The 27,908-nt window shown below is 45.3% G+C and overlaps 1 long non-coding RNA gene across 1 annotated transcript; it reads left to right on the top strand.

Annotated features, from left to right (window-relative positions):
* LOC140906367 (uncharacterized) lies at nucleotides 1-27,539 on the top strand. The gene is made up of 3 exons (XR_012157088.1): nucleotides 1-191; nucleotides 2,791-2,933; nucleotides 27,459-27,539. It is a non-coding gene; the product is annotated as an uncharacterized lncRNA (long non-coding RNA).
* The last annotated feature ends 369 nt before the right edge of the window (nucleotides 27,540-27,908 follow it).

The raw sequence follows: 27,908 nt of genomic DNA, 5'->3' as shown, positions 1-27,908 counted from the left end.
ATAACTGGCATCCAGCTGCGTGGTTAGCAAAATTAAGAGAGCTGTCAGTGTGGTAATTCTGACATATCTGGTCCCAACCTCCAGGATATGAAATCAATGGATAGGAAATCACTTTTCTCCAGAGTGGGGAGAATTGGGCTCTCATAAAGGAATATTCTATCTGTTTTGCTCACTCCAGCAGTCTTGTCACTGTAAGTAAATTGTAATAAGGTTATAATTCTATTTATTATAAATGACACAGTATTTCTAACCCCTTATTGGCAGTGGCCATCTTGCTAGACAGTTTTATCACTTGTAATGCTGTGGTGTGAGGGGTTCATAGCAAAACGCGTGCTCTCTCCAGACTCAGGATGCATTCAGGGTTCTGTTGCAGACATCAGCCTCTAGTCTGTGAATGTGATACTCATCATACAACCCCATTGTCCTCTTTCTCCCTCGATGCCCCACAGCTTACCTTTACAAGTGGCTTGATATCTCTCTCTCACACGTGCACACACACACAGAGTTGCTTTCTGGGGCCTGGTGGCATCCTTCCCGGATTATCTGGGAGTTCTGGGAAATAGGGTCTTTGAGGTGGGGTCCCAGGTAAGGATTAGTGTCTCCCAGTGCAAGGCTCTTCGGGGGGCAGGAAGTGCATGCCCACTCCCACAGGGCAGCAGGACCAGAGGACCTCCCTCCCCCCCGCATTCCTGCTACAAGTGCTGTTGCAATGAGTTGAGATGCAGAGATGATTCAGAATCCTTGGCATTGTAGCTAGGGAACCCCTAGCTTGACAAAGCCCTGGCTGGGATGATTTAATTGGGGATTGGTCCTGCTTTGAGCAGGGGGTTGGACTAGATGACCTCCTGAGGTCCCTTCCAACCCTGATATTCTATGATTCTATGATTCCCTACCTACCACACACTGGGGATTATTGGGTGTACCAGCTACTGCATTGCGAGGTAATCCCTAGTGGCTGCCTAGCTAGTGCATCAAAAGCCTGCTCCAAAGCCCGCTGACGTCAACAGAAGTTGAGTCAATGGCAGTGGAATGGAAGTGCAATGGACACTGGATCCGACTCCAAGGAGGGTGGGTCTACACTTAGTGGCCCTTGCCTGTCTGCCTTTCCTAAAGACACTGTTACTGCATAGGGGAGCCACCACCTCTAAAGAGGGAGCTTCTAGACCATAGTTGAGGGCAGGAGAAGATGGGAGAAGGCCACCAGCCCCTCTTCCTTAAAGACTATACAGCTAAGTGAAGGAAGAGTTCCTGGGACCTTTGGGGGTGTGTGTACAGTTAGAGTGGGATTTTCTACAAAATCCAACCCCCCAAGCGAACCTGCTGAGGCTGATTTAGTGCCATCCCCTGTGAAATAGATCCTGTCGAGCCTAATTTGTGTGCACCAGACACTCCATTAGAATCCGTTCGCTGCCTGTGGTGGGTTTCTACAGGAGGATCAGCTGCTGCAGGAACCACTAGTCCCAGGAAGTGGCAGACCAGTAGACCCACCGCTCTGTTTCAAAACCCAGTTACAGCTGGGATCAGAAGGCATTAGTTTAAAATCTCCATCAGGAATTCCCACAAGGATAACCCACACCAACTTTCATCTAAAGTATCTGACTAGCCCTAATCGTTTCTGACACTGGCAGCAATCAGTTTCCTGATTTAATAGTGGTTTAACGTCAGCAGAAGAACGCTAATCTTGTGTGACTAAACTAGAGATGGTGCTGGACTGGAATGCTGGACCAGAACCCCCCATTAGCTTTGGGGAAATTGTGCTCCGGCTCAGCATCTAGACATTGCAGTTTAGCTTTCCCTCTAACCTACTGAAGTGTTTATTTTTAACCACTCATAGTGAGTTCTTCCTGTGGGCATAAAATCAGTGCTAGTGAGACAGAAACTGGCTCACAGCTTCCACTACTGGGCTCTCCCTACACCACCCCATTACAGCAAAATGGCCTCCTCTGGCAGGGGGTTCACTACAAATTGTGGGCCTGATTCTGCTGTGTGCCACAGTCCATGGCAAAGCTCCCATTTAACGGAATGACAACAGGAGCCAGCCCTTTCCTTCAACGGCAGGTCACAGTTTATTCAGTGAGAAGCATTTACCTTATAAACATTAGAATATGGGCTGAGAAAAACGAGTGGAATTTTCTTTCAGCGATGCCAGCCTCACAATCCCGCGTCCTACAACTTCCTTGGCTTCACTTGTTCACACACAGGAACTAAAAAAATGCATAGTCCCCTGCACTGGCATTTTAAAAACACTACACTGACTTTTTAAGACTATCCACACACCACCCCTGAATTTCTCATTGCTGCTGCCAAGAACCAGCCCTTCCTTCTCTATCATATGTGGATCTCATCTTTCTGGTCACGCACCACCGAGTGCGCTAGGAGGAAATTGCAACTTGTTTGTTAAGAAGGTCAATGTTTCCCACACAGCTACCACCAACCCTAAAAATATGTGTAACGCACAGGGTCACCCTGCTATTGCAGAATCACAGATTGCTCCTTGCTGTTGCCCGTGGCCACTGAGGTCGCTCCTTTAGCTCGAGTGGTAGAGCTCTGCTCTTGGAAACAAAAGATTCTAGGTTCTGACCCACACAGGGGCTGATGTTATGGAAAAAACTATTGTGATGGCTAGTAATGGCTGACATTTAATGGTGACCCCTGTATGTAAGGCACCATAACCACTGTGATTTCAAGCACCCTTCCAAGAGGTAGGACCTGAGTGTACTCACCATGGAGTGGATAGTCTGCTGGGAAATCACACAGCTGATCTTCCTCATGTTTTCTCTTGCCTCCTAGGTGCTCATGTACCTCATCCTCACTGAGAAAGGCAGTTGGGCTTGTACCAAGGGCAGTGGGTCTTCTGCAGTGAACTGGCCGCATTGTGCTGGCCTTGGCCACAAGTGCAGAGGGTGAGGCTGAGCGAAGCATCTTTGCTGAAGGTAAGGCATTGTCTGATTTCCACATGCTGCTGGAATCTGTGAAGAGCATGGTACATGAGTGCTTTGTGTCAGGGATGGGCACCCTCCACTTCTGTTGCAGTGAAAGCCAGAAACATGGGCACCTAGTTCAGACCAGCATGCAGGCAGGGAGAGAGGTGAGAAGTCTGAACTAGTCAAGGTGGACATTGGTGGGGATGGGCTTGTACCTGCTGAACTGTGGAGCAATGCTAGAACGACATGTTCCATTGACATTTTCGTTGTGAATACAGGTTCAGGTGAAGCTTTGAGCCCCAAGGAGCCAACCACTCTTTTCTACTATCCTCCACCCCTTCCACTTTCCAGGCCCCCTGGGCAAGATTTTCAAAAGAGTGCCCTGCGTTAGCGCTAGGTGGTCACTAGATCTCAGCTCCCAGTGAGGAACCTAAATAGGTGGCCAGATTTTCAAAAGAGGTCAGCATGCTGGAGGCTGCGCTGTTTTGAAAAACTGGGATCATAAAGGGGGCTGTTGGATGCCAAGTAGTTTCAATAAACCTTAATTAGGTACCTAAATGGGAGCAGGGCTCATTTGAAAATCTGCTTCCAATTGGGGGTGCTGTGCACTTGAACACCAGGCCCTGAACTCTTTGGAAACTCCAAATGCACATTATATGAGCATCTTCCTGATTTACAAGGATTGGATGTAGCTACCTGCACAGTCTGTCAACACCATGCCTCATTGGTCTAGAAGGGATGCTGCAGAGCTGTGTAAGTTTTGCCTTTGACCTCACTGCTCCTCATCCACACACCTCTGGCAGCCTTGAACTGAGCGTGAGTCCGGAACTTACATTCCCCCTGCATTACTGGTAGCCCATCACTCTGGATTCTGGTCAAGATTTTGTCCCATTATCAAGCTGCCCCTGGGTATTGTTCCTTTCCTGTCTCAGCTTCTGAGCTGACAGTAAAATGAGGTTGTGCTGAATTTTAATCTGGTCTAGCTAGGTGAGGCTGTTCCCATAGCAATATACTTTTCACCTGACTATTTGCACGGAAAGAAAATTTGGCTTTTAATATGTATTTTATTTCTGGCCTTGACAAAGTACCTAATGCTTTAGGCTTTGTGGAGTTTCATTTTTGAATACATTTTACTCTGTTCTATTGATAATCACCCACATAGTGGCAATCATTATATTACCTTGAGACAAAAGGCCAAGACACAATGACTTCAACGTGAGTTGCACAGAAGTATCAGAGGGCAGAAACTGATCCAAAGAAAATACAGTCAGAAAAAGCTTTGGAAATTACCCAAAGCTTCTTAGCAATAAGGGACAATTGTTCAAATGTTATCTTTTTCTAATTATCACAAGTCTTTGGAGAGACTTCTACAGACAATCGAATACAGCCCAAGCGTGTTGACCTTTAGACCCTGGTGCAAGGTCCCTCTTCTTCTCTCAAACATGGTAGGGAGGGAAGGGGGAGCACTGTGTGGGTTGATGTTTACTTCATTCCTTTCTGGGCCTTGGAGGAGTCTGAAGTTCTTGACATTGGTGATTAAAATTAGTCTTTTTTTAAATAGACTAATTAAGAAGAAGAGCTCTGTGCTGCTCAACAGCTTGTTTCTCTCAACAACAGAAGTTGGTCCAGTAAAGGATATTACCTCACCCACCTTGTCCCCCTTATTTTTTAAAATAATTTTATGCAAACAGGAGGGATGGTCCAGTGGCTAGGGCCCTAGGACATAGAAGACCTGCTTCAAAGTCTCTGCCCTGCCAAAGTCTTCCTAGTGACCTTGGGCAAGTCGTGGAGCCCAGTGGCTCTCAACCTTTCCAGACTACTGTACCCCTTTCAGGAGTCTGATTTGTCTTGTGTACCTCCCAAGTTTCACCTCACTTAAAAACTTCTTGCTTACAAAAGTGTCATAGCACGCTGTTACTGAAAAATGGCTCACTTTCTCATTTTTACCATATCATTATAAAATAAATCAATTGGAACATAAATATTGTACTTACATTTCAGTGTATAGTACATAGAGCAGTATAAACAAGTATGACATTTTAGTTTATACTGACATTGCTAATGCTTTTTATGTAGCCTGTTGTAAAACTAGGCAAATAACTAGATGAGTTGATATACCCCCTGGAAGACCTCTGCATACCCCCCAGGGTACACATACTCCTACTTGAGAACCACTGACCTAGAGCCTCTCTTTCCCATCTGTAAAATGGGGATAATACCGCTTCCCTACTTTACATAGGTGTTGTGAGGAGAAATACATTAAAGATTATGAGCTGTTCCAACTAGAAGTATCTAAGAGAGAGCGATTCACTTGAGGGGGGAGCAGTTCAAACATTTTATAACTAACATAATACAGTAAACTTGTATTTCATATGCTGTCCCATCCTTTAAGTCTTTCACACACAAAAGATCACAAAGTACTTCACTGAAGTACTCAGATACCACAGAGATGGGCATGATATATGGCCCTCAATAGGATAATCATAGGCCAAAGAGGAGAAAGACTCAGAGGAAGAGAGTGACAGACAGGTGGAAGAACACCTATACCTGTGGAGACTGAAGGAAAAGACTGAGCAGGCAGGGAGCAGGCAGTTATGAGATCAGAGAGGCAGAATGGGGTGGAATTAAGCATACCGAGAGTTTGGAAAAATCAAGAGAGTAGTTTTGCAGTAGGATTGAAAATGGAGAGAAAGTTACTAGGAAAAGAAGGGTGGAGGGAAGAAGGCTGATATTTTGTCTGTAGGGAATGGAGCTGGCAGTAAAAAGACCTGGGTTCTGTTCCCACTTTTGCTGAAACTTCCACTGTGACTTTGACGTGCCTATTATTTGGTCACACTTCCTAGAAGGAGTGAGCAGTCTGGCTGAGGTGGTGGCGGCATTCAGAATGGCCAATTTTTGTAGGGAATATTCATGAGAGAATTTTAAAAAGTATTTATGAATTTGAGCCAGGGAGAAATTTTCTTTGGCAAATGCAGCTTTTTGCTACAGGGATGGTGACATTTCAGCCTGGCACAACCCGAGAGGAGCATTAGTCATGTGCAGAGAAATGGCCTTGACAGCTGGCTCAAAACAGCCTCTCTGTCCTGGCTTTCATTCTCACAGCAAGTGGTGGTGAAATATCGTCGGGAAATGATTTTTGTCAGCAGTATTGCTAACTGTGGTGAGAGGGTTGTGGCTTCCCCCCCCCCCCCCGATTCTATATCTAACTATATAAAAAAGTGTTTTTTATGGATTGGGTGATTTGGCAATGTTGAACAGATGGTAGCTACTCAGTTACATGCCTTAATCTAGCCTCTCCTCTGCAATAAACTGGGTGGAGTGCAGTTATGGGTGAGATAAAACAACCAACATATACAAGTTTCTCTGGACAGGGGCAGTGAGTTCCTTGATCCAGGCTGGGGACTTTTTTCAGAGTAGCAGCCGTGTTAGTCTGTATTCGTAAAAAGAAAAGGAGGACTTGTGGCACCTTAGAGACTAACCAATTTATTTGAGCATAAGCTTTCGTGAGCTACAGCTCACTTCATCAGATGCATTCAACTGAATGCATCCGATGAAGTGAGCTGTAGCTCACGAAAGCTTATGCTCAAATAAATTGGTTAGTCTCTAAGGTGCCACAAGTCCTCCTGTTCTTTTTACTGGGGACTTTGGGCACTATAACAATACAAGCATAATACCAATATTACTGTTTCCGCTACTATTACTAATTCCCCAGACCCAAACTCTCCAGCCCGAACTGTCCTGGCAAGACAAAGAGGCTCCTGATGTTGGAATGCTGCTGCCAGAAGTATAGGCCAAATTTTTTATTTCAGGCCTGCTTCCTCGCCTATTGCAATCAAGCTCCTTTGAATGTCAGCAGAAGAAAAGTCAGGCCGCTAATCAGCTCACCCACCATAAGAGGTAACAGGGCTCCCTCTTTCTGAATTAAAAGGATCCAACACACCAGTCGTTCTTGGCCAGGAAAAGTTGTCTGACTCGAGGGAGTCTGCTTTGCAGATGGCACCCAGAGCTGTCTGGGGAAGTGGAGGAGTGGGTCATAGGGGAACATAGGGCTAATGCCTGGTGTTATTTGGTGCCCCTACAAAAGGTGATGATTACTCCATCCGGCCCAGTGGGAGGATGGGGAGGGAGAAGCTAAAGACAAAAATGCGGTAAACAGGATGAAACTGGCTTCTACTTCAAAGTCCTGCATCTTTAATGCCGTAGGACTCTTTCAAACACATGCTATGGCCAATTCTAATGTGCTTTGGATCCCATACTGCAGTTAACAGGCCATCTGGTGGGAATTTTTGCAAAGTAAATTCATTAAATCTAAGCACCTAGGAACCTGAGGGATGAAAAGCAGGTGGTGCCTGATCCAAATCCCATGGAAGTCAACTGAAAGATTCCCATTAACTCCACTGAGCTTTGACTCAGATCCACAGAGCTAGCATGCTGTGGGCAGGGGCTGTGGAAACTTTTCAAAAGATCCTGGCGATGGATTTCACGCCTGAGCTGCAACTTCCGTTTCTCTCCCAGAGAAGGGTTCCCACATCAGATCTGCTAATCATTTCTGATCTACTGTATGCTGTGTTATTCTGGTCCTGCTTGCCCCTCTAGCTCCTTTCTCTGTGCAGCTGCCCTCTGACCTGCAGCAGTTCTTACTGTTCCACTCCTAGGCACTCACACGGTTCTCTTAATGCCACTGATTCCTGACCTTCCCCTCTCCTGCCATTGCAGGCCGGCTCTGCAAATACTCATTATGCTGACCTGCAAACCCCACTGCTCTTCCAGTCCTGGAGTCTCCCACAAGTTTCTCAGTGCACTGCAGTTCCCGCCTGACCAGCAGTAACTCAAATCAGGAGTGGGCTGAGTCATTATGTAACATGCCCCAGGCCAGTGTTATGTGGCATAAGGTTGAGTGACTTTGATGAAACACAGTAATTATCCTGAAATGTACAGCCGAGAGTGTCACTGCTGTTATGAACTAAACTTTACACAGAAAATACTGGTGGTTCTGCTGGAGAAGTGGAAGGGCAATTAACTCATGTATCTCCTTGGTGTTGTTAACATGCATGCAATGTCACTGCCTGCCAACCAAAAGCTTCATTTTTGTCCTGACTTTAGAAGCCCCATGATCAAGGATGGCAATGAAGTGGAACAAGAAACAACAACAAACCCACTTGATATGTTTGTGTAGAGGAGGGGACATCTATATAATTTACATAGCTTGTCCATGTTTCAGTGATTAATTAGCTTGTGTGTGCATCTAAAGTATTAAGTAGTATCATTAGTTAAAGTATATATTTTATATTGCCATAAACATATGGGTAATGCCATTAATTTAGCACACAACAGATGGGCAGACTCTATTATTGCTTTTCAGTAATGGGTTGAAGAGTCATCACATTCTCTCTCTCCAGCCACATTTGGTTTCTGAGCTGATACAATTTCCTCCGCTTGCGCTTGATTTTTTTTTTTAAACAAAAAGGAAAAACAAATTACAGTTCATCAAGTCAAGGTGTGGGCCTTGCTGTGCTGGCTGCATCATTTACAAGTCGAACAACTGACTGGGCTCTCAGCTGGAACCATTTGGGGTGAAAATGTGTTTGTAGTGACATGCAGTAATGGAATCCCTGACATCCTTGGAGTCCCGTGCAAGGACTTGTCAGAGCTAGTACCAGGATTTGACAAGCTCAACAGGGATGCAAATTGAAACAGAGCTAGGTTACTCCAATGTCTGCCTCAATTCCAGACGCCACAGTTAAGACATAAAGGTCCAGCCTACACTGTGGACATGGACTGCGTGCAAGTCCCACTTACAACACAGAAGAGCCCAACATTGTTAAAATGGAGTTCAGTCCGGCTGTACGGATGGGACTGCATTGGTTTTTAAGCATGTTTCAGAACTGAGCTAAAGAACAGGCTTTAGCATGATTCAGGGCTACGGTTAGAACATGGTATGGTGCTGCCAATGCTGAGGCTTCATCTACGCTGGCAATTCTTAGGAAATCTCCCACCGTTGCACTACAGCCGGTGGTATGGATGGTGGGAATGCTAATGGAGATGGGCCACTTGAAATTTTACCACCATCGATGACAATGATTAAAAAATTGGTAGCTGATTGACACTAGTGTTTCCACCCTCACTGGTGGAGCTGCACTGGTGGTACAGCCATGACAGAGGACGTCTCAGACACCGTCCGCAAAGATACAGCCTGAAAGAGCAGACCAAGTTTTAACCAGGTCCAGACATGATAGATATTTTTGTGTAACAGGAGCCAAAATTCCAGTGTATGATTGAGTTTAACCATTGTGCTAAGTGTGGTTTAACCATGCTAAGTATGGTTAACACTCAGCTGCGGCCAAACCGGATTCCAACGCAGTTGGTCAACCAGTGTGGACAGAGGCAAAGTGTGCTAGGCTAGAACATATTTTGTGAATATCATTCTGAATCCCCACCTAAGCCAGTTGTGCTGCCTTGGTTTGGTCCTGTTCATACTGGCCATCCAAGCCGTATTAGAACCTACTTTGGACCCAAAAGAGTGGAAATCATGCTGAAGCCGAGTTCTTACTTAGACTGTAAGTTCTTTGGGGGCACGGACTGTCTCTTACTATGTGTCTGTACAGTGCTTAGTGCAACAGAGCCCTGGCCCATGACTGGTATCTCTGTGTGCTGTTGTATTACAAATAATAAATGATAATTATTGAATTCCATTGTAAGGTGTGTCAATGGGGCCAAACCATGGCTGGTCAAAAATGAGCTGTTTTTTGACAGAGAATTGGGTATTTATTTATTTTGGTGGAAAGTGGCTGCTTTCTGTAGAAAATTTCAATGTTTTGTCAAAAACCTGATCAAAAATATTGATTTTCAATCTTTGCAACAAAAAGTTGAAATTTTCTGCAGGAACAAAATAATTTCTGATTAGCTCTATGCCAAACTGACCAAAGTCAAGGAAATGAGAGTTAAGAAGGCCAACACACTCGCTGTTCTGTAGCACTGGACGTGTTTGCTGCTAACTAGCTCACTCCAGGAGTTTATGAAGGAGCCCTTCTGTCTCCCATGATAAAGAGGTATTTTAAAGAAAAAGTGCTCTTTCTTCCTTAGTTCTAGTAATTGACTTCCAACACCACTCAGCTACCTTTTCCTTACAGTCCATTGGTCCTGTTTCTGTTTGAATCTGGGCAGTTGAATTTATCATGGCAAGGCATCTACATGGAATTTGGCTCTGGTCTCGCTATGCACCTGGTTGCATTAGGACTGAATTTGGCCCTCAGGCCTTTTTTACAGGAGGAGGAGATGTGTATGTCAAGTAAATAATAAGGATATTTTTTTTTTAGGTGAAAGGTCCCAGGATATTTTATTTGGTTGTAATTTCCAGGTGTTCTTGGACTTCACACTGTTGCTACGCACAGGTCACATGGACCCAGGTCCTCAAAGGTATTTGCATGCCTAACTCCCATTGAAATCAGGTGAGGCTTCAGATCAATGGGAATTAGGCACCTAAATACCTCTGAGGATCTGGGTCATTGTTTCTTGCCTGTTCAAATAGTGCATCTCTCTGCCCTGGGGCTCTGGAGCCTTTGTGGCCTACTGAATCCCCAAAGGGGGTGGCAGTAGACGGCCATGGCTATAAGCAAAGTAATTCTCAAAATCTTTTTGGTTTCAAGTTAAGATTATATTCATATGTGTGTATCGAATGTGCTGGGCCCGATACTCTCCTGACCAATGAATTCCCAGATTCCTGAAAGGGCACAACTGGTACAAATTCTACTTGGTCACACCAAACAGACTTGGAAAGAGGGAAAGTTTTCATTAAGTAGGAGAAGTGGTGCTTACCCAGGGCAAGTTGCAGCTGTGGCCCTGATCCCATGGCTGGAGCTGCTTTGGCATGGCTACGGCTAGTCCTTGGTGTACTGTTTAGGCAGGTCCTAGCAGAGGGTTTCTTTAAGATCTTCTCAATAGAAAAAGACAGAACAGGCTTCCCCCGACTGTCACATTCCCCAGAGTCACTCATCTTCATCCCACTAGGAGGAAAGAAGACCAACTCCAAATCTCTTTTTGGGTGAAAAAGGGAAGAAAAATCCTCACCACTGGAGCGCTCTCTGCTGCTTGCTTATTCCAAGAGCAATACAGGTGAGTGGGTGTATTCCTCTCCTTACGGGCACCCTCCTGAACTAAATCAGTGGCAGAGGCAGCAATAGAGACCACTGGTGTGTGAGAGAGCCCACACCTTCTCTTTCTGATCCCAGGAACCCACTTCAAGCACAAGAATAGCTCCTTAGTATCTAGCAAAGTAACACCAGATGACAATGGGGAAAAAAATCTGAACAGCCCCCAAACCGCTGCAGCTTTAAAGGGCTCTGCACAATCTCACTGTAATCCCAGGAGGAGGAGTGTTCCCTGCAGAGTCAAGGCAAAACTGCCCAGGAAAGAGTCGCTTCACTTAGGTGAATAATGTTTGTGGGGTGATGATCTTCCTTTTTACTTTTCCGCAAGAATCCGTTAGAAGTCCCAGTATCTTTTTTCTTGTACTAATATGATGTGAGAAAATAACCGAATGCTAAATTAATACATTCCTTTGTGCCCAGTTACTAGCAGGAAGGGCACAATGTAAACTTTCCAAAAATATTAGACTGTTTGATGCAGAGAGAAAAGGACCTTCCCCAGCCTGAAACTCGCAGGTTTACTGCTGCCCCTTCAGCCACAATCTTTGAGTCAGGTTTTCTCCTCTTCCAAACACAGAACCCTTTGAAACTTGCACATAGGCCTTTTCAGCGTCTTCCTTTCAAACCAGTCATGCCAGAAGGAGAAATCCCTGTCAATCCGCCTGCACAAAAGTGCTCCCCTTTTTCTCAGCTCTGCAGCAGGTTTGGTTGAGGAACCTCCCACGAGTTGTCTCCTCCTTCCAGCTGGGGTGTCTAAACCAGGGGGAAAATTCCTTGGATAACACTGAAGAGTTCCAGTTATTCCTCTCTGCCCCACTTCTTTGTTCTCATTAACCTTTATTTAACGAACAACAAGCAATTGGTTGAACCTTTTTGTTTTAACCTTGGTTAATCCCCTTGGGATTTCCCCTTGCCTTCTACATTTTTCCAGGTCTGGCTCCCTTTTTCTGCTTATTCCCCTTTTGTGCTTTCCTTATCTGTCTCCTATAATTGTATCCACAGGCCCTTCCTTATTTGTCCAATGAACTGACAATCCTTGAGCTGATTTCCCATCATGAGATCCCTTGGTGGAGCTAAGACCAAAATTACTGTGTAACCAGGGGGCAATAAAACACGCCTGATAAGATGAAAGACTTGCTTTTTCCAGGGATTCTGGAGACTGGGCAAGCAGCGAGGGCAGGGGGGAAAAGGGTGGTGGAAAGACTGAGAATGCTGCAGTGAGTCACACTGAAGCATATTTAGTGACCTGACTTTATTATCAAATTTCTCCACAGGAGGGTGAGCAAGCAACTCTTTCATACTGATAAAAAAGGGAGGAGTTGAAAATGGGTAGTGTTTGTCTTTCTTCCCGCACGTCCTTCTCTCTACTGTATCACCGGATCTGTTCTTGTAAAAAGATGCCCCTACTTCTTCCTGGGCAAGGGAAAATCTAGCCCTCCTCATATGAGACAGCTCTCTGGTTAAGGGAACCCTTGGATTTCTTTTTGTGTAAGGGGTACCTCATATGGGATACCTCTGTAGGAAAGAGATCATAGAATCATAGAATATCAGGGTTGGAAGAGGCCTCAGGAGGTCATCTAGTCCAACCCCCTGCTCAAAGCAGGACCAATCCCCAACGAAATCATCCCAGCCAGGGCTTTGTCAAGCCTGACCTTAAAAACCTCGAAGGAAGGTGCCTTAGTTATTCTCCTGGAGAGTACCCTAACATCCTAGCTGTCTTTGCTTGTTAACCACTTTGCTTAAGGGCGTTGCCATGTCTTTCTGACCTGCCTTTTGGAAGGTTGGGTGAATGCGTCTGCCCAGTCCAGCACACTAGCTCCATCAGAAGCTCTGCCTGAGCACACTGAGCATGGGGGTTTCATGTCAGCTCAGTGTTTAACTAGAACAGCGCTTTGTGATTCAGGGTAGTCTTGTCTTTGTGGGCCGGGGTGGGAGTGTGTTTGTGCAAGGGGATGGGGGCTACCCCATATAGAGTGTGCTTGCTCTTTCCCCTGGGATTCTTGACCTGTAAGTGGGAAACCAGTTTGAATGGATTCTGTTTCGGGAGAAAGGGCAAATGCAGTATAAATGCTCCATTGGTGCAGTCAGTGACACTTTGATGTCTACTATGCCAGTTTTATCAGGCACAGGGCAATGGCTCATGCACCAGTAGTCTTAGGGTTCATCTACACTGGAATAAAAGACCTGCAGCATGGCTGCAGGTGGCCCTGGGTCAGCTTATTTGCGGCTGTGGGGCTAAAAATTGCTGTGTAAATTTAGACTTGGGCTGGAGCCCGGGCTGAAGGACTCTCCCCTCCCATGGGGTCCCAGAGTCCAGGCTCCAGCCTATGCCCAAACCTCTATACTGCTTTAAAAAGCCCAGTAGCCCGAGCCCTGCTGCCCAGAGTCAGCTGACACAAGCCAGCTGCGCATGTTGAATTGCAAAGTAGACATGCTCTTAATATTGTTCTTTGAGCCAGGTCTCCCTCCACCTTTATCAAGGACTCTCTGAACTGGAGCAGCAAAGATCAAAGCACACTCCAGTGGATTTGCCTACCTCCTGTAGTTGCTGGGAGAAGCCCAGGCAAACCTTCCTTCCAGGGCTCTGGCAAGCTTGTCCTGGGTTTGTAGCTGTAAACATCTCTCTTTGCTTCCTAAAGGGCTGATCTTTGGAGGTGTGAGAAAGGTGGGGAATTGCAGGGAGATGCATGATTCATCACAAAATGCCTTCTCAAAGGGTCTGTTAATACAGAGGACAACAGCTGTGTGAGCTAGGATTATTTCAGGACAACAAATGGCCCACCCACTGGTCCCTCTCCTCAGCCAATTTAGTTCAATACACTTTTTTGGCAGGACAAGAGGTCAGATCGTCAGGTGGCATCACTCCATTAGTATTTATAGCACCTGAGGATCTGGCCCCAGGAATAACTGAACTCCTGTGTACATGGCCCTGTCATCTCTGTAGCTATCCCAATGAGCCCGTACATTAGAAATGTTAATAAAGCAGCCCTGTGGGTTTGAACTGATAACATTTATGATGTTTTATTTTACGACACAATGATCATCGACTGACCTTGGAGATGGCATCACCTGTCCTTGAGGTGAAATGGTCTCAGAGAGCTATTGTTCCAAGGTAAGGAAGTGAGTGAGTAAATAAATAAATAGTAACAACAACAAAGGGATTGGAAGAAAGAGAAGAGCAAATAGATTGAATCTAGGATCTTGATTATTCAGTTTGGTGATGGGCTTTAACAATTTCAGTTCAAGTTGAATTTATTCCCACCCTTTGTAATGCTGAGGAGTTTTTTTCCCCTAAAAACTTTATAAATGTTTCCCCTGGGGAAAAAACCTAGTAGAAATCCACACAACTTTATTTAACCTGCTGCTTGAGTTCAGGTGCCTTTCTGTGCTGCACAGCTGCTGTTGTTATGTATGGGTGGGTACAGCTGGAGAGTTCAAAGGGTCACCCTTTCCGTGGTAGTGCAGGGCTTTGAATGCTGATCAGAACACAGAGCTGCCTGCTGCAGGTAGAAGCCGGGTCTGGTTTTTGTGCTGTTAGGTAAATGCAAAGTTATATAAATAAGAACAGGAGGACTTGTGGCACCTTAGAGACTAACAAATTTATTTGAGCATAAGCTTTTGTGAGCTACAGCTCACTTCATCGGGCTTATGCGCAAATAAATTTGTTAGTCTCCAAGGTGCCACAAGTACTCCTTTTTTTTTTTTTTTTGAGGATACAGACTAACACGGCTGCTACTCTGAAACCTGTCATAAATAAGAACGTATTTGATTAACACGAGCTCTCCTCGCAGTAGTATGGAGAACACACATCTGTCTTTTGTTATGATATGGAGGCTCTATGTATGGTAACAATGGAATCCTCGAAGGTAATGGCCCAGGGGATTGATACTAGAATCAAAGAGGAAGCATATCGCCTCTAACTTATTATTTCATAGTGTCATAAAGTTTAAGGCCAGAAGGTATGATTAAATCATCTAGGACAGGGCAATTAAATTTCACTGGGATACCCCTGTATTAAGCCCAAAAACTTTAGCTAGACTAAAGCATTTCTGTCCTCAGGAGACTAAACTATGTGGCCTCAGGTTGGTAGTGAATAAATGTGTTTAGTTATGCAAGCAAATAAGCTTTCCATGTCCTGGAGCAATGCTGCATCACCCAGATGTGTAGAGGACATTCAGCATCTCCAGCCACCAGACCCGTTGTGCTGTGCTGTCATTGTTATTGTTTGTATTGCAGCTGCACTGATGGGTACCAATCAAAGATCAGGGCCCCATTCTGCTAGGGGCTTTACAGTGTAGAGCTAGGCTACAATTTTGTCCAAACCTCTTTCTTGGCAAAATGTTTCAGTGACTGAAACGTCTTGGCGCTCATGTCAGTTTCATCAAATTGTTTATGTTAAGAAAAAAAAACCCTGAAAAAATTGCAAGGTTTCATTTTGATATTTTTGAAATGGAAAGTTTTGATTGCTTGGTTTGAAACAACTTTTCATTTCCAAATTTCCTTTAAAAACATCAGCAACATTTTCAAATGCTCCAAATCAAAATGAAATGTTTCAGGATTGTTGAAGCCAAAGATTTTGTTTCACCTGAAATGAACTTTATTTTCAACTTTTTGATTCACCAAAAATCTCAAAACATTTCATTTTCAGTTTGACCCAAAATGAATCCCCCCTCCACCCCAGTTTTTTGGACTTGCCAGTGATCCAAAACATCTGTTATTTGCACAGCCCTAGTACAGACACAATAAAAATGTCTCTTCTAGTCCAGTTCTTATATCTCCCTCGTCACTGTAGCCTCTGAGCGCTTTCTATTGGTGCATTAAGCAACGTGACTCACATGTGTCACGTGTGTTTCACCCTCTCCTCAGGGGGAGAATTATACATGCAGGGAAATGTTTTGGTGTGGTAGGATTTTTTTTTAATGTGAGTGCTGCTGTGTGTTCATGTTAGAGAAGGCAGGTTGAAGACGTGCGCCTTGCACTGGGAGTGGAGGAGGGTGAGGTTTGTGATGGCCCTCAGAACCTCCTGCATTGATGAGCTTTACCCTTATGGCAGAAATTTCCATTGTGCCAGAGGAATGGAGCTCTCAACCATGGTCTTCTTCCCACTGCTTTAGGCAGCTGTTCAGAATCAGCTTACTACCATGTTAGGATTTGGCTTATGCTGCGTCTTTCATGTGCTAGATTTTCTCAAGCAATAATTTAGGTACTGGTTGTTAAGCAACCGTGAAGGCAAACAGAGCAGCCATTATGTGACCTTCAACTTCTGTCACCACTGCCAGATAAGCTGAAGGCTGTGTCAAAAGTTAGCATCACATCCAAAGTATAACACCGCCCAACTTTGCTCATTTACTTCTCAGCCAAACTAGCATTTGGTATATTCCATTTCTTTCCAACCACTGTTATTTTACATAGGGCTGGGCAAACACGGTGGCAAATAGATTCTGCTCTCATCCCTGTCACAGAATGCCTGCCCAAACCTGTTCTTATTGGTGCACTCTTTATGAGGGCTAATCCCTTGTAAAGGTGCTAGAGAGTCTAACTGGTTGAGCAAACAGTGCTTGTTCTATTTATAGATTGTTAATGCGTGACTATGTCTGTGACTTCAGAATGGGCTTCTGGGGCTGGTAGAATGGTACATGCTATAGGAAGGATTTAGTTGAAAAGAAAGGACTCTTGAAGTATTAGATGAAGTAATTTTGAGCGTCACCCATGTTTACCTTCGCCTTTATTGAATAATCATTACAGAGACAACCTGGGCTTTGGAGAGATTATAAAACTCAGCACAAAGGGTATATTGACAATCACCGGAGACAGGGAGAAGTCAAGGCAGGGTGCATTTTCCAGGCTTCCTGGTAAGCTCTGGTATGGAGATTTGGGGGTGGACTGGGGTATGCCTATGACAGTCATGTGAGTTCCAAGGAGGATACCTCTGATGGTCATGTGATGTTCAGGGGACTGCATCTGCTCACTGAGATCTAGAGGGATCACACTGGTGACTTTGTGAAATCCATGGGCTATCCTCTTCTAGATCCATTTGTGATCCATGCCTCAGGCTCCCTTTAACTAAAGATTTGATTTTTCTCTGTTATAAACTTGAGATGTTGAGGATGGGAAGCCTTCCAGGGGCCATATGACTTCCAGAAGTATGGGACACTTTCTGATATCCATATGATATCAAAGGGATTCACGTGGTGGAGGCGTGAGGGGGACAGGGAATGTACCTCTGATAGCAGTATGTGACTGGGGGAGGATGAGGGGACTATCTGTTTGATAGTCATATGTGATCCAGGTGTGCAAGGCTTCCTCTGATATATTCACATAAGATCCTAAGCTGTCAGATGTTTCTCTTATTTGCATGAGATCCAGCGGCATAAGAGCCTTCTGATATTCATGTGAAATCTGGGGAGGGGTGGGGTGAGGAAGAGATGGCATCCTTTTGATATGCCAGAGAGATTTTGTGGGGGTGGAGAACCATATGTTCCCTTTGATGTCTGCGTGAGATCTGAGGGCCTTGCTAATATGCAATGTTTTTATTTCCTCCTTCTGATGTATACAAAAAATAAAAGAGCACAGTTCCGGGATCTTGTCTCAGATACTGCGGTGAGGAAAGCCATGTAAGTGTGTAGATAGCGACATACCCTTGTCAAGTATTTAAAAATTCACTTTTTATCAATGACAAATTCAATATCTTCTAACCCCCCATGGCCAGAAATGACCAAGCGAGAGAGAAGGTCCCCCTCTCTCATGACTTAAACTTCACTGCTTTCCCCCCACTTCCTACCAAAGCTAGAGAGAATTGATGGGCTTTGCCGTATGTCCTGTAGGGCAACACATCTGGGCTGTTTCAAACAAACTGGGGTGTGATAGTGCCTTCCTTCAGCTGCCTCCATTTTAAACCGAGTGAGCTACAGCTGGAATGGCTACACTGCAGCTGGATGGCACAGGGAGAGAGGGGGATCCCTCAAGCAGCTGGGTAGGTGCAATTCTGGATTCCCTTGATGTCCTTGTGATATTCTCCTGTAGCTCCTTGGCATAACGAGAAACCCAGAGTCTGATCCACCTGCCATGAAAAAGGCAGAACACTCCTGATCCTCACACACCAGCTTTTGCAATTATGCAGGCCATACAAGAACTGAGAGAAAGAGAGGGCTATTAAAGAGTCAGCACTTCAGTCAGATAATAGTAACTGAACTTCTGTGTACATGGCCCTTTTCAGATTGCTGGCTGTACAGGGTACAACAGGAGCTGGGGACTGTCCTGACCTCTTTACACCCCAGTATCTCCATGTTCTGAGATGTAACTGGAACAATTTAAAAGAATTTTACAGCATGTAAAACTCTGACGTTGATGTTTGTCTTGGTGGTTGTGGACATCCAGCCCTTTCCGAAGCACCGTGTGGTAGCGAATTGCCCTTCTCAAAAGGATGGCAACTAATTCATGCTTTCTTATTCTCTGTCGAATAATGGGTTCAAATTCTACTTATGCCACAAATGTAATGAGTTGAATGTTCTCATCCTAGTTTCTAGAGCATCAGTTAAGCATCAATGGCTGTCGCTGGAGTGGAGAGACCCTACATTGGAATATCCGGGTGTGCTGCAAGTCAGGGGTAATCTGTATTGTCCAAGTTCACCTGTAGGTCTTGGCCAGGAATAGCAGGGAGTACTGCAAGGGAGGTTTGAGACGCTTTGGCAGAGTCATGTGGTGGCAGTCTCAGAACTGTAATAGCAGAGGGCGCTGCGGGGCTAGGAATGGGAGGTATCATGACAGAGCTGTGGAGGGGATCCAGGACTGGGACTTCTGGGGATGCTGCAGGGCAGGAGTGAGGAGCGCTGGCAGAGCCATGTGGGGTCCCAGGATGGAATAGCGGGGGGGTTCTGTGGGTCAGAGCCCCATGTGATTCAGTCTTGCATAGGGCTTATCCACACTACGGATGGCAGCCGCCAGTGCTGTCAAGGCTTCACTTTCAGAAGTACTAAAACTCAGCTGAAATTCCAAGAAGAAACCAAAGAGATTGCACTTTAGTGATTCCATTAGTTCTGCTTATGAAAGCTCGAGAAAAATGTCACTTCCAAATGTAGACAATGCATCAACATTTCAGTCTCTGCCAGAGAAAGTTATGTCAGGCTGACCAGCTGGCAAACTGCCACAACAAGAAAGCCATCCACTACCTTCCAACACAACTTGGGAGAGAACTTTGTCTTTAAATGGCAATTAAATAAATTGTAGCGGATCAGAAAGACACACAAACAAACCAAAGGAGACTCTTGTCCCTTGCTGGGGAGAATGTGCATCTCTCTGTTGCTCTCTTCATAAAGCAGCCCCCCTCTTCCTCCTTTAGGAAGTTCTAATCCCCACAGCCTTTCCCTAGAGATGTTCAGAAGAATGTGAAGTGCACAGTATTCCTAGACTCTCAGTGTTTTGTTTTCTTGGATGGGTTCCAGCGGGATCTCCTGTTTAGTCCATACTAGGGAGAAGACCCTTTTCTTTTTTTGTCCCCTTCTGCCTGAGGCAGATCATGAATTATGTGCTGACATTTTTCCTCACTCCTGCACCTCCCTGTAATATCCCATGGGGGGCCCATTAAGCAACTTCCTTGTCTTATCTCCCCAGGGAGACAGATCACATGCTGAAATGGCAGGGGCAGGAGGGGCTCTTGTGGCTCAGAGGATCACTGGCTGGAAGCAGCATGTCACCACTCCTTGGGATAAGGGCAAGCCATCCATTTAAATATGAAGAAGCACATGGGTCAGTTGAGTGGGTATGAATGGTCCGGCTGCGTATGGAGGCTCTTGATGTAACTGATTAAGGGCAGACTTGGGTTTTCACTTCTGTTGGCTGATTATGTTTTGCAATATTTGCATTCATTTAATTGCCCATATACTTAAAGTTTAGGTAGGTGCGTCTGTGACCCATTGGTGGCTGTGTGTTGCATGTTCCGCTCTGCCCCTGCTCCGCAGAGGAGGTGAGTCTGTTACAGCTGCAGCTAAAAAGCCGTGGCTGTAGAGTTCAAGCTACAGCTGTTCACGCTTTTAGCTCTGGAGGTCCCTGCTTCAGTTCCCGGCATGTCAGCCAAGAAGGCTGCCGTCACACATTCTAAACATGAAAACACGTTCAGAGCAGGAGCCAAGCCGCCCCTATTTCTATAAGAGCAGAAGTGAGTGAAATTAGTTTCCTTTGTACACTTCAGGAGCTTCACCCTGATGAACCAGCCGCCCGACCCAGGCTATGAAGTTGTGTAGGCATCGCAGCTTCCCCCACCCAACCCCCAGATGCGTCCGCTGAAGTGATCTGTAGCTCACGAAAGCTTATGCTCAAATAAATTGATTAGTCTCTAAGGTGCCACTAGTGCTCCTTTTCTTTTAACAGAACGAAGGTTGCCTGTACACATGCACTATGATACTGTCCTTAGTTACATGATCACATGCCGACTGGTCGTGGGGGTGGGGGGGGGTCAGGCTAATATGGAAGGGAAAAGTGCTTGCTCCACAGCCAGAGCCAACTGAGTGACTTAAGAGTAACTCATCTGCATGTGCCCTCCATCCTCCACAGCCCAGAGAAGCCCCCTCTGTGAGTCTCAGGCCCTTCTCTTTGTCTGTTTAGAGCTCCCAGGGGTTACTGAAACCATGTGACTTCAGTAAATGCCATGGTGCTACTGCGGTGGGTGGGAAGAGAAAGCAGGAGAAGGACTGGATTCCCCAAATAGGTACCCTGTCAGGCAGGGGGAAGGCACGAAGGGATACTGCAGGGCCTGTGTCCCCCCTCATTTGATATGGAGGAAAGAGTGTTCTTCAGCTCGAAGGCCTCAAACCGCGCTCCTGGCTGACAGCTCCATTTTGGAGCAGTTGATTGGGTGACCCCTGGGCAGGGCTCGGTGGCCTATTCAGTCTCTTTAAAGGACTGACAGCCCAGGAGGAACCCATCGCCCCTCCCTAAATCAGGGAGAGATTGCACACACCCAGTGCCCAGATCTGTGATTCTGCGTGTGAGCAAGGGACCATGCTGGCCAACCACAGTAGGTCTCTGTTGTTCCCCCTGTGGGGGCACAGGGGGGAAGCTGGGAAATAACTAGGCTCTGTGGCCACGGCGTACAGGACAGCTGGACTATGCAGGTCCAGATTAGGGCATTTTGGGGGCCCTAACCACACCCCCACATGGAACTCTAGTGGTGACAATGGCTCCTTCATGCGTGGCAGTATTGGTAGCCAGGTTCCCTTTGAGTCCTGGTTTGCACTGCTGGTGGGGGTGGGGCCGGGGCCACGCAGCTCTAGTGGCTGCTGCTAGAGTTGGAGGAAAATGTTTTGTCCAAATGTTCTTTTGACGGAAAATTGGTTGTGGGGTTTGGGGTTTTTTTTTTTTGACAAAATGGAAATTTTCACAGAAAATGTCTGCTTTCATCAAAAAGAAAAAGGGGGTGGGGGTGGGGGGAGGAGCGTGTGAAAAATGAAAACCTGAAGACCAGCAACAGTTTGGTTTTAGATTGCCAAAAATAGAAAAAAATTGGCCAAAAGCCCTAAAATTTTAAATGTTCGGTTTTCATTTGCTTAAAACTAAGAAGTTTTCAGATTTCTGAGAACTCCTGAAAAATTTCAAAGAACATTTTTGATCTAAACAAAACCTTTTTCATTTTCATCCTTATTTTTTGTGGGGGGGAAAAAAGTAATTTCCCAACCAGCTCTAGCTGCTGATTCTCCCTCTACTGGAGGCTGTCTGCAGACTCAGGCAGACATCACTGCATCCAGTTACACTCAGCTTGCCTTTTCAAGTTTCTCTTCACAACCAGGAAGCCCAGAAACCATTTTTCTGCAGGAAAGTGGAGACTCTGATGTCATCAAATCAGAGCTAAGGCCCTAGGCACATGCCTGTGTCTTAATTTGGTTCTGAGACCATGCACCAATGTCCATCTCTGCTCTGTGAAGGTAGGCAAGGTTTTACATTTGCTTTTCTACAAGCACTTCCCTGTGGATAGCAAATAATATTTAAAAATTACCCTACACATTTGCTTGACATGTTACAAGGTAGGGGGGAGAATGCAGTGCAGTGTTTATGAATTCTTTTGTAATTTGGTTTGCATTTGGATACCATGATGATGTAGATTAGATCAGATTAGGATTTAGTCCTAATTGCCCACCTTCTCCTATTTCAAAAGCATGTATTTGACTCACTCTGTTAGGTTACAGGTGGGTAACACAGAGAGCCAACTCATATTTTCAGTTCCAAAATCCATGAGCTCTAAATCAATGCTCTATTAGCAATAGAGATAATCTACCACTTGGCTACCAATAGTAACACATTCAGTGAGGCTAACCTCCTTCCTCTCCCTCTCATAAAATTCCTTATCTATAACTTCTACTAAATCCACAGAGCTCTGCCTCCAAGGACAATAAAAGGAATTTGAATTAATATGTTGTATCAAAGCATCCCGACTTCTAGCTGAAGAATACATTTTCACTCACATTGTTAAATAAAACTGAAATGCTGGGCATTTAGGACCCAATCCGGCTTCCATTAAAGTCAGTGGAAAAGCTCCATTGATTACAAAGGCAGCTGTAGCAGGCTGTCAATGTCTGCTTTTCACTGGTACCCAGGTGTGAGAAAGCATGAAGTGAATCTAAGCTGTACATTTTCTAAGGTTGTGTTTTGAGTTCAGGGCTTCTGGTGACATATACTTTGGACTCAGCATTTATATTTTATTTGGCTGGTATTCACTAGAAAATTAGATTGACCCAGCTACATCATTCAGGGGTGTGAAAAATCCATCTCCCTGAGCAACGTAGTTAAGCTTATCTAAGTCCCCACATAGACAGTGCTATGTTGACGGAAGAATTCTTCCATCGGCCTAGCTACTGCCTCTTGAGTAGGTGGATTACCTATGCTGATGGGAGAACCCCTCCCATCAGCATAGGTGGTGTCTAAACGGAAGTGCTGCAGCTGTGCTGCTGTAGCGTTTCAAGTGTAGACAAGCCCCGAGGATACGTATTACATATCAATTAAAAAAACCACCCCTGGAAAACGTTCTAGGTGTTCTAGCCATCAGTTAGACCTACAGTTGCACATGATGAGCACCCACCAGCAAGAATATACAACTGCATAACCGTATACAACTAATGAATTAACTCAGCCAGTCAATAAGTCAAAGCGGCAAACATGTCCCTTTAGCTCACGCGCCCCCTGAAACACACTCTCGACCTTCGCCAAGAACCCTGTTACCTAAAAACCTTTTACGGCATGTCCAGAAAGTCATCAAGGTCAGGCTGTTTCAGATCAAAGGGGGAACAAATTCCAAAGTACTGCAGCCTTCCCAGAGAACACCTGCTGGCATCTCCCTTTACTTTATTATGAGTGGGAATCCAGCTTGAATGCCTCTGCCAGCTGGAGCTGCAGCCGTATGGCACAGGGAGAGAGACTATCTCACAGGTAGGCAGGTCATTTGGGGCTTTATAGGTCATACCCACCACCTTAAACTCCATCCAGAGATCAATAGGCAGCCAGTGCTGATCCTGGAACACTGGAGTCAGATACTTCCAGTGAGACACCCCGCTCAAGCAGTGAGCTGCTGACATGACTAGCTTCTGTATTTTAATGTGTAGCACCAGAACGCCTCAATGAAAAATACAGTCTCATAGGAATTGGAGTACAAGAGGTTAGGCTCTTGATATGCATTGCTTTCATGCTGGAAATAGGGTTATTTGTCTACAATGGGGATACATGGTTCATTTTAAGAATAATCTGATTTATTTCAACAGAACAGAATAGATGCTATGGGTCAAGGCTGGCTAACACAGATCTAAGTCCCCTTTCCCCTCATTTGCAAAGCCATTCAATTGGGCCCTGGCTGGAAAACCCAAGATTCAGTGTGCAGTATTTCTTCCAAGACAGTGCTCGAGGTATGTTCACGCAGCTCTCATTCATCACAAAGTAGCTGGAAGAGGAGCATATTATTATTTATTCTTTGTATAGTCATAGTGCCTAAGGGTCCCAGTCATGGACCATTGTGCTTGGCACTGGACAAAAAGACAACCCCCGCCCCAAAGAGCTTGTACTCTAAATATAAGTGAAGTGACACCGGTGGATGCAGAGATCCATGTGTCATTAACATCCCGTTGTTTTTTCATCCTGTCCCTGGTGGGATGCGGCTCTGATGAGCTGGGGTATCTGGCCCTCTGTTCATTATTGGTTGGGTTTTAAAATCCTGCATTCCTTTCCCCCCACCGTTCTTCATTACTAGGGAGGGACATTAACATGCAGTTGGGATCTTTGTCTTTTAAAGACTTCAAGCTGCTTCTGCTGCCTGTTTCCCCACTTTGGTCATGATACGTTGTGACATCGCAGTCAGCCGCACTGGAAAAGATTCGGATGTCTTGTGCAGCGGGTGATGGCTGGCATTCCTGGCAGTGTCAGCCAGAAGAAGTGGGGAGCAGGGATTTTAATAGTAGTAAGCCCCTCATTAGAATCTAAACTTCCCTTGGCTCATTGCCCACATCACCCCTTCAATCGGGGAGTTTTATCCGTGAGCCATCACTCTCCTGAGCTGCCTCCCCCTCTCTCCTTCTGCTTAGTGGTTGATTTGCTGCTCAATCTGTGATTAATTAAAACAAAATTCAAGTAACTGTGCTGATGCTAATTCATTTATAGCTACCCACTTGACGCACGGAAGTGTAGGGGCCACAGGTGACGAGGCACATCTTGCCGATAGCCAGCAGAGGGAGCTGTACACACAGGCACAATGGCTGTTTGGCTGAGATTGTAGTAGGAACTAAAAGTAAATGACTCCCAAAACACCCAAAACATAGTTTCTACTTGTCCAGGAGGATGGGGGTGGAACATCCTAAAATAACTAATTTGTCACTAATTGCACTGTTACTTTACTATCAGGGATCCAGGAATGCAGTAGAACCCCTATGTTATGAACTAACTGGGGATTGAGGCATTCCTAAAATTGAAACATTCATAAAATTGAACATCTCAAAATTACAGTAGGTATGTTGCATAAGTTGCAGCATGGTGCACTGCATCACTTTCTCCTCATCCTTCAACCCTCTGCTAAGCCATGCCCAATGTATTGAAGGCATCAGAATGTGACGAGATGTCGACTTGTTCTTCATCCACATCATTTTCCTTATGTGATTTTTTTGCCCTCCTCCTCCTTCTTTGGGAAGAATGGTTCAGATCACTGGTCATTCATAAGACTGGTGTTCATAACGCTGAGGTTCTGTGTGGTCCCAAAGAAAACCAATTGGAGAATTCCTTGATTTAAAGAATTGGGTCCCCAGTTCTGTCTCATGTTAGATCATGCCTTTCTACTGTGAGTGGCTGCATTTAGTTTAAGTGAGATGGCTTGCACAGAGCTAGACAGAGAGCTCACTCTCAGAAACAGATGGCACGTAGCGCTGATGCCCCAGGAACAGCCCTGGCAAGGAATTGTGACACAGATACACTCCCTAAGTCACAGCTCCTCCAGAGCTCCTGTTTCACTTAACAGAGGAAGAATATAGGTGGAGTGGAAGAATCTATGGTTCTGCCTATGCCTCACCCCTTCTATTTCCACTCCATGCATCCGATGAAGTGGGTTCTAGCCCATGAAAGCTTATGCCCAAATAAATTTATTAGTCTCTAAGGTGCCACAAGGACTCCTCGTTGTTTTTGTTGATACAGACTAACATGGCTACCACTCTGAAACCCCTTCTATTGTTGACCAGGTTCCTCCCTGACAACTTGCTGGGGGTGAGGTTGAGTATCAACTGGGTGGACTCAGCTGTCCATACTGTTCCTGAACAGGACATCTGGGCAGGTCCTGTGTAGCTGTGGCGGAGGATGTGTGAATGTTCAGGCCTGGGTCACAATGTACCTGCTAGTAAAGTACTATTCAAGAATAAATGAGTACAGATGGCAGAATCAGGCCCTTCATTATTATTTATTACCTTTCCAGTTCCATAAGGGACCAGTTGCTTGCTCTGCCACAGACTTCCTGTGAGAACTTGGGCAAGTCACTTAGCCTTTCTGTGACTCAGCCGTGAAATGGGAATAATAGCACTGCCTTACCTCACAGGGGTGTTGTGAGGAGAAATACACAAAACAATGTGAAGTGCTTTGAGATCTGCTGATGAAAAGCTATAGGTATTGTAATAAGTGTATGTGACACTGTAAAATATATGATGGGTTATCAGTATTTTAACAAGGAACTGTCTCACAAACCATTTCCCCCTTTAGCCTGTGATAAGTCCCATATCCCAGGGTCAACATGTTTACAGACAAGCTGGGGGAGAGATTGGGGAATCTATTCATACATTTTCTGATTTAAATTAAAGCCCTTTCTCATCATAGAATATCAGGGTTGGAGGGGACCTCAGGAGTCCCATCTAGTCCTCAAAGCAGGACCAAACCCCACTTTCCCCTCCAAATGGCCCCCTCAAGGATTGAACTCACAACCCTGGGTTTAGCAGGCCAAAGCTCAAACCACTGAGCTATCTCCCCCCCCCCCCATCATCTTAACTGAGGAAGGGGATAACACCATTTAGCCAAGAAATGTCTATTGTCTATTCTAGTGCAGAGGTTTATAATTTGTTCCTGTAATATATACTGAGTATATTGGTAATCTTGCCCAGTGTTCAACTTGTATGGTATGAAATGGGCATGATGTGTGGGTGAGTGCCTTGGGTTAGGGACACAGCATGGGGTTTCTCAGAGGAAATTAAATGAGGCGCAGTCTGCTGCATCCCAAAGTAAAAATATATGCTCTTCAGGAGTTCTGGGATAGCATGATTAAGCAATAGACTGAGAATAGAGAATTTCTATTAGGGGTGTAGACCTTCTTTCAGTGTGGTACATGGCTGTTTTGATTTTGGTTTCTTATCAAGGGGCTCCCACCAGCACTCAGGAATCCTCTGTAGATGATCACTGCAAAGAAAGAACAGGGCCCTGCCACCGAAAGCGTCACGCTATAAGTAGTTCCCTCCTGTGAGGTGAAGTGCCCTCACATCTTCTGGACGTCCATGGAAGTGGAGGGTGCTCAGCACCTCCCAGGATCAGGTCCCAAGCGCACAGATAAGCATGATGCAGAGCAATACAATGCAGAACAAGCCCAGAGCTGCACAAGGTGATTCTAGGGGAGTGGGAATTCTTTGAGCTGTATGTTTTTGGAAGGCAGAGGGGAAGGAGCTTGGATTATGTTAACTGAGCCGTTGTTCCAGGGATACAGCACATAGTGCAAGAAGGCACAAAATCAGAATGAAATCACTTTTTACAAAATTACATATACAGCAGCCAACATCCAGCACTTCTCCTTATACTGATCGTTTTCTGCCCTCCTGAGAAAGCCTTAAAGGATCAGAGAGCTGCAAGCAATGAGTGTAATGGAAATCTCACACATTTCTTTTATACATGATTTAAAAAGGGGAGAACTGTACTACATGGACACAAGAGAGCCTATGAACTCCAAAGATTTATGATCTTCCTCCTGATGGCCCCAGAACGTAAGTCCTTTTTAACTGACATTGACTAAACTTCTGGAAAAATATATTGTTTATGAATTTAGTGGGAACCATAAAGGACCCAATCACATTGTCAGTGGTGGGAGTGCAGCACCTTTTAAAGTCAATGGAAGTTTCTTGTGCACCAAGTGGTGCTTCTAGGATGCAACCGAGATCAGCCAGAGGTTCTGTCACCACCTGCCCTGTAACCCTGAGGGCCTCTGTGCTATGCACCTCTGGCTCAGAGTCCTGACACCAGCAACATGGCCTCACTCTGGCCTCCAGCAACCTGGTTATTCCTTGCAAGGTGACACCAACAGCCCTTCTCGTCCTGGGTCTCTCCCAAATTTCGTTTAATACACAGCCCTGAGACA

The sequence above is a fragment of the Lepidochelys kempii genome, chromosome 1, assembly GCF_965140265.1.
Source record: "Lepidochelys kempii isolate rLepKem1 chromosome 1, rLepKem1.hap2, whole genome shotgun sequence".
NCBI classification, from domain to species: Eukaryota; Metazoa; Chordata; order Testudines; family Cheloniidae; genus Lepidochelys; species Lepidochelys kempii.
The sequence above is the reverse complement of the archived record's forward strand: the minus strand, read 5'-3'. Positions and strand labels throughout refer to the sequence as shown.